The sequence below is a fragment of the Camelus bactrianus genome, chromosome 15 (assembly GCF_048773025.1).
Source record: "Camelus bactrianus isolate YW-2024 breed Bactrian camel chromosome 15, ASM4877302v1, whole genome shotgun sequence".
NCBI lineage: Eukaryota > Metazoa > Chordata > Mammalia > Artiodactyla > Camelidae > Camelus > Camelus bactrianus.
Window position 1 is genome coordinate 42,996,796 of NC_133553.1, and position 7,748 is coordinate 43,004,543.

Genomic DNA, 7,748 nt, shown 5'->3' on the forward strand with positions numbered 1-7,748 from the left:
GAGTCCCATAAGACAACCTCCTAAGAAAATTTGGGGGAGTGGTAGCTAGGGACTTGGGCCAGATGCTGCAGACTAAAGAGAATTGACAGAGAGTCTAGGAGAGGGTGTTCCCACTCCAGGCAAGGTTCATGGCCTGTGCAAAGGCACAGAAGGAGGAATGGGCACTGCGTCTTCAGAGGACAGTCAGGAAACGGGTCTGGTTGTAAAGGAGGATGCAGGCAGAGGAAATCAAGTTGCATGGAGCAGATATAGCAGAGGAGTAGGAGACTTTGAAAGCAAAGAGAGGGCAATGTTCTTGATGAGATAATTAGGGAGCCACTGGGCCTTCCTGAGCAGTGGAGTGAATTGATAAGAGGTGGCCCTTGGAGAGATGAATCTGGCAGCCCTGCACAGGACAGCGTGGAGGAAAGGAAGAGGAAGGCGAGGAGACCAGCTGAGGCGCTCCTGGGGAAACCCAGGTAATGATGGCTTAGACTACAGTGATGGCAGAGGGACCAGGAAAGAAAAGGTGAGTCGGGGATAGATTTCAAAGGAAGAAACAAGACGAGCTGACAGAATAGATATAAGGGGATACAAGAGTGGGAAGAGTCAAAGAGACCTCCAGGACCTCCAGTCTGGGAGACTAGGGGATGCTGGAGGAGGGAAGGGGGTAGAACCCTCTAGGGGAAGTGAGGGACCAGAGGAGTTAATAAATGAAGCCCCTGAAAAGCTTTCTTCTCCCTTCCAAAGATATCCTGAACTCAGTACTCAGAGGACAGCAACTCCACGGTAGGAAAGCTTTGTTCCCTGGGACAGAAAGCACCATTAGTGAAAACATCTATTTTTCATGCACTTCAAAGTGATGCACACCTGTGCCTCATTAGCTCCTCAAAACAACCACAACAGCTATCATTATCCCCATGTTGCAGATGAAAAAACTGAGTCTCGGAAAAAACTGAGAAACTTGCTCTAGGTACACAACTAGTTAAGGGCAGAGCAGGGAGCAGAAGCCTTCTTTCAGCTCAGAACCCCTCCCACTACTGGCTGGCAGCCCCAGGGAGGGGAAGGGGCTGGAGCTGCACGTACCCTGAGTCACTGGGGCCACGAAGGCTGAGGCTCAGAGAGAAGGTCCACCCTGGACTTCAACCACACCTCCAGCCTGCCCCTCACACTCACATAGGGCGTAAGTCGGGAGCCAAGGGTTGGAAACGCCAAGTCTAATCAGACCTCACAAGCCCACAGATGGTTTGAATCAGCGTGCTACCTTGATAGGAATAATGAGGAGTCCTGAAGACAGTCTTATGCCAGCTTCATCCGTCTGGACAGAGAACCTCATCTTCCACAAGAATTACGCCACCCCAGGTCCCATCGCCGCCCAAAGCTGGGCAAATCCTTCGTGGGGAAGTCCCCTGGTCCCGCATCACACCTGCTCCCCAGCCCCCACCAGCACAACCTCCTACGGATCTTCCAAAATCTCTGGCCCCGGGTTCTGATTTGACAAACTCTGACTTCCTAGGCCTTTCTTGAGGCTGAAAGTAGTTCCTAGGGAGAAATGGGGGACCATGGGTTACACAGCCTGGGCGAGCGTTGTGAGGTGGGGTAGATGGGCCTGGATCCAGACAAATGTAGAACCAGACAAATGTCCTACCCACTTCCTGGCAGAATGAGTGTCCCCAGTTTCATTGTTTCATTCATTCAACATGACAAATATCACCATGACATTTCCTTTGATAGGACACCTGACCTAGGGCACCCAAATCTCATAAAACCTGGGGTTAGTCAATCTAGAAAGTCACAGAGTCCCAGGACCAAAACCAGACCTACGATTTAGAAAAATCTCGCCTCTAACTGGGGGAGCCCTTTGGAGCCTCGACCACAGAATGACAGCAGTGGCCCTTCCCTAGGGAAAGCCCTGGGATCTCAAACCCCCATGGGTGGCCCTGTAGCAGGGGCCTGCTTTAATAAAAAATTGGCCCTGCCCCACCCCCTTGCATAGCAAGACTTAATTTGAAGCTTAAAAAACAATGAAGTTAATTTTTAAAAACCTTTCATTGAGTTCCATGAGACCCCTATTAATTTTATTGTTTCAATAAAGTATTTATTTAATTGTCTCCAGAAGGGCCCTGTTAAATGCACAGATGTTACCTGAGTCAGAAGGGAGGGAGCTGGGAGCCTTTTTTCACCCTCTCCCATTAGCACATTAGCAGGATTCTATTATTGGATTAGCTGATTGTCACCTTAAAAGTCATAAGTAGGGCCCTAAGGGAGAGACCCAAGGCAGGTAAATTCCTGGGAAGCAGTTCAGGTCACAGGAAGCAGAAAGCCAGGCTGATAATAAAGAGGCTGGGTTTGGTTAAGACAGAAGGAGACAATTCCTTTCTGCTGATAAGGAAACATTTGTTATTTAGCCTCTGGCACGAGGCTGATATCCCTGAAAAACATCAGAGGACGAGCACATTACTAAAGGTATGGTGTCCAAACCACAGGAGGGGAAGTTGGCATAAGATCTCTGGAATGTTATGTTGAATTGTCCACAGTTGTTTAGTACTGAGTACCTGCTGGATGCTGCCACTACTGGGAAATCCGAGCAAAGAGCGGTGAACAAAACAAAGACCCCGATCTCATGGTGCTTACAGTCTAAAGAGGGGAGAGACTGACAACAAAAAAGTAAAAATACAACAGATGTATCAAGATATTTTCAGACAACAACAAATGCTCTGTGGACAGAGTAATGTGGCAGAGAGTGGTTAGAGGAGGACTGTCATGAAATGAGACGACATTTTAACCAAGACTTGAATGTATGGAGAAGGCTGGAGGGTGTGAGGGAAGAGCTTTCCTGGCAGAGGGAACAGCAAGTGCAAAGGTCCTGGGGCCCCATTTTGAGAGGAACATTATCAAACGACTAAGTAACTAGAGGAGCATAATCTGGGAGAGGCCCAGAGATTCTCATACACCAAGAATATTTCAAGAAATACCTCAGGACAGAGGCTCATCCTATATGTTTGTGCCCCTGGTTATTTGCTTGACATCTAACACAGAGAATGGGTGGTCAATAAATGTAAGATTGAAAGGAGGGAAGGAAGGAGAAGAAGGGGGAGACAACATTTACAGGGAATGCCATTTAGTCAGGTTATTTTTTTAGTTGAACAGCCAATTAAGAGAAAGAAGGAGGGGAAAAGCTCATTTTATACACTAGGTCTTTAATTACCAAGCTAAGGAGGCTCAAGGGAGGAAGGCAGGGGGACGTACATCCAGGTCCATCTAGGAGCCAAAGTGTAATTGAAGAAACTGTAATGGTAATCACTCCCGAAATTATTACAGGCCCTGCTTTAGAGATTACAACATGCTTCTGCATACATTTTCCATTTCTAACAGCCTTATGAAATAAAACAATGTTAGTCAATATTTGATGAACTACCTATAGGCCTTGGCACCATGCTAGGTGATGGGGATATACCTGGAGTAGAAATCAAATAAGGCCCTGCTTTCATGGAGAATATAGTCCATTGTAGACAGACTTCAATCAAACGACACAGAGAAGAGAAACTACAAACACAATGAGTGTTGCAATGGCTAGGTACACAGGGGTACAAGAACCCATGCCAGGGGTGGTCAGGGAAAGCTTCCTGGAGAAGTTGTCTTAGGAGCTGAGCTCTAAGGATGTGTGGAGTAACTAGGCAAAGAGGGAAGAAAAGAGTGTTCTAAGCAGAGGGAACAGTAAGTTGGGGGAGAGAGCAGAGTGCAAATGAGGAGCAGGGGTGGGTAAGTGGGTCTACAGCAGAGATGGGGAGGCAGAACATAGTTAAGAGGGGAGTGGGCGAGGTGGACAAGGCTACAGAAACTATGAAAGAACGTTTATCTTTGGCCTATAGGAAACTGGGGGCCAAAGAAGGTTTTAAATTATCTTCAAATACCTGAAGAGCTGTCTTGAGGGAGATGGTTTAGATTTACTGCAGTCAGATAAGGTCCTGACTCCCTATAAGAAAGTGAGCTTATCCGTCATGGGGGTGGGGGACGGTGATAGGCCTGTTCGAATGACAGGAAGGAGCCCTGCTTTGGTCAGGAGATTGAGAAGGATCAGTGACTCCAGCTTTTTCACCATTAAGGATCCCTTTTATTCATCCTGTCTGCCTACCAGGGTACATTTATATAACATAATAAGGATCCCTTTTATTCATCCTGTCTGCCTACCAGGGTACATTTATATAACATAATTGCTCCTTCATTTTTCTTAACAACCACTTATCAGCACAAGAGACCCGGTGCATGATATTATTCTGGCCACAAGCAAAATGTTTCCCTTGACTGAGCAAACTCCTCATGAAATATTTCCTATAGGTTTTCTGGAATATTGACAACAGCTCCCCCCTCCCCAGTACATTTACAGAGTCCTGAAGATCTTTGGGATTCAGGCTGGGAACTGCTCTGATGATCAGACCCAAGGTCTCTTCCAACCAGAGGACTCTCTGAACCATGAGGTAAGCCTCCATGACAGGCATTTGGGGAATGAGCAGTGGATGTGAACTAAAGCAGTCGGGGAAAGCTTTCTGGAAAAAGAAAGTCTTGAGATGGACCTTGAGGGATGGACAAACTTTGGATAGGTCAGAAAGGATGTCATCAGGCAGGAGGAGCAGAGCGTGCTAGAAAACTGGTGCAACACAGCATCAGGAAGTACTTGTGGATACAAGACCAGAAGAGGTAGGTTGCAACAGACTTTAAACGCCAAGCTAAATTATCCTCCAAATGATGGGGAATCGTCAATGATTTTAGAACAGGAAAATGATGTGCTGAAGTGATGTTCTTGGCAGATGTATCTGGTGCCCATACATGATTTGAGGTGGGAGAAGAACACCAAGGGGACCCAGTCAACAGACCAGATGTGCAAGGAAGAGCCTGGACTGGGGAGGATGGCACTGAGGAAACAAAGGGGCCAATCCAAGAGTTTTTTTGTTTTTTTTTTTAAGCACAGGATTTAAATTTGAGTTTTGAAGCATCAAAGAGACCGAGGTGTCTCAGAGCCTGCTGGTGCAGAAATGAAACAGTCAACAAGGGAAGCTTGTGGCGAGGAAGGAGATGGTAACGCGTGTGGTATCTTGAGGAGTCTTTGCACATGACATCCTTCAGAGCAGTTACCTCCGCAGGTGGGGCCGGAGGGGCAGGCAAGGTGGCTTTCACATCTTATGATACATAATCTCTCTTAATGAAGGGATTTTGTGTAATTTTTACTTCCTTTTTCGTGCTTTTTGGAATTTTTCAAATAATTATTTTAATTCCATGCAGACTCCCAGAGTCTCATTAACCCTTTGCAAACCATCACTCCTGATTTGTTCCCTCTGCCCCCACAGAGCAGGGGAAGGAGGGGATGATTGACAGGGTCTGCCGGGGTCTCTGAAAAACACTTCATGGGGCTTTAGTCTTAGCGCCTGAGACTGCAGTTTTCCCTGGGGGTGGGGGGTGGGAGCGGTTCTCCTCAATGTACCTCTTTCAGTGTCTCCCTCCTCTCCCCACTGCCCCTGCCCCAGCAGGGCCTGCTTCTGTCCTTTACAGGCTCAGACATCAGCAGACACCCACCTTTGAAGCAAGATTGCAGTGCTAGGCTTGGAAAAGACTGACCTTGGGGTTTTTACAGCTGAAATCAGCCCAGCCCAGCCCATGAACTAAACCACAGACGCAGGACAGAAGACGGAAGACTGCAGCCCTGCCGTCAGAGGCATCTGTGTCCAAATCCCAGCTCTGCCACAAGTTACCTAACCCCTCTATACGTCAATTTTCTCATCTTGAAAATTGGAGATAATAATAGTATTTACCTCTGAGAGGTATTAAGTGGATTAAATGATGATGAAAGGCATTTAATGAGTGTACTCTATCATTAGAATTAATAAGAACAATAAAATAATAAATCTTTACAACCAAACCTCGTTGCTCGGAGGCAAAAATCACCTTAATGAGCTTCCATCTTGGTTCCCACTAGTGGCATTTATTGGCTCCTCTGCTGCTCCCTTCAGCTGGAACTTTTCGCTTCTTCCCAAACCAACAAAGAGCAGAGAGAAGACCTGAAACAGGGCCTGAGTCTCTGCTTCGTGATTTCACGGTGGTCTGCTCTGCCACTCACGATTTGTGTGATATTCGACAGATTCCTTAATCTCATGAGCCTCAATTCCCTCATCTATAAAACGGGTGTAATAATACTGACCTCACAGTATGTGTCGAGAGGTTAGACAGTTCCCCGCGCGCACGTGACAGCTCTCCATCAGTGCTCCGGGCAGGGGCCAGCTCTTCCCTGCCCCAGACCCTCCACAGTCTCCTTTGTCCCCCATGGCCTGACGTGAATCTTCCCAATTACACGGTAAGCTTCTTAGGGCAGTGGCAGGGCCAAGGCCTCTTTAACTGTAAGGAGCCGTCTTCTTCCTGGGCCCGGAGCCAGGCCAGCCTCCTGGGGCAGCTGGGGAAGAAGGAGAGAATTGTCAGCCTTGTGGAGGTCCAGGGCCAGATGCACAAACCCCACAGCCCCTCTTTCTTCTCCTTTTCTCTCTACTTTCCAAACCACAGCCCTGAGGCTGCTCAAAAAAGGACTGGTTCTTTCTATTTGACCATGGTCTGGGAGGAAAGTCGCCCCATTGGCTCAGGGTGCATTTGGCTTGGTCAGGGAAGGTGTGATTTTTCAGATCTGATCACCAATGCTCCCATTCCCATCCCTCTCCCTTGCAAAGACCTCCAGACAAAGGCAAAGTCCTCACCTCTACCACCCCCTGCCGCCAGAGTCCACCCATCAACCACTGATCCAATGGACAACTCTCCATCTCTCTACCTGCCTCTCCATCTGCCCAGGGACCAAGGTCCTGGGATTCAGCCCACACTGGTCTCCCTCTCTTCAGGGGCCTAAGACAGAGTCTCCATTCTGCCCTGGGTCCATTGCCAAGGTGGCCTCCTCGCTCCTTCCCCCAGGGAAAGGTTCTAAACAGGTACCTCTCAGCCTTCTCCATCCTCCGTCCCACCACCCCCAGCTCCTCCAGGCAAAGGAAGCAGTGAAGGAAAAGGATACACCTCCCAGCCAGCCAGGAAAAGGAGAGAAAGAGAAGCTGCCATCGAGCATCTCTCTAGGTTGGTGGGTGAGGCTGAGCAGGAGGGAGGAGAGAGGAAGAGAGGCTGGCTCAGGGGGAAGACTCTGGATCTGGAGGCCCTGACAGACAGAGACTAGTCTGGGCAGGGAGAGCTCTGAGCCCAGTGGGCCTTTTGGTTTCTGGGGTCCTGGAGGGCCTCACCCTCTGACAGGGTCATGGAGCCAAAACGGCTCACGATCCCATCCTGAGACCCACAGAGAGGAACTAAGCTCTTTTCCAGAAGCGGGTGGAAAGATCTCTCCTGAGCCATGGCTGTCTCTGTCTTTGTCTGACTACCCTTCGCAGGATTCAGGGGGCTTTGTCTCTGACTCCGTGTTTCTGCATCTTTGTCTCTCTCTCTCTCTCTTTCTCTTTCTCTGCCCCCCATCTCTGTCTCAGATCATTTCTTGGGGACTCTGCCTTGGGGCTCCCGCTCTCCAGTGTGTAGGAAACCTGACCTTCATCATCTGTTTTTTATATTTTGGAAACGTCAGCTTCACTTCCTACCTGAGGGAAGTGGGGGTGGGGGAGCAGGCCGCCTGGCTCCACCCCTTTCCCTGTACCCTCTCCTTTTCTGAATCCATCCCCTCCCCCAGCTCCTTGCCCCAGGGAGGACAGACCAAAGCCTTCCCTGCCATGGGTCACTGTGGCTTTGGAATGGTCTTCCCT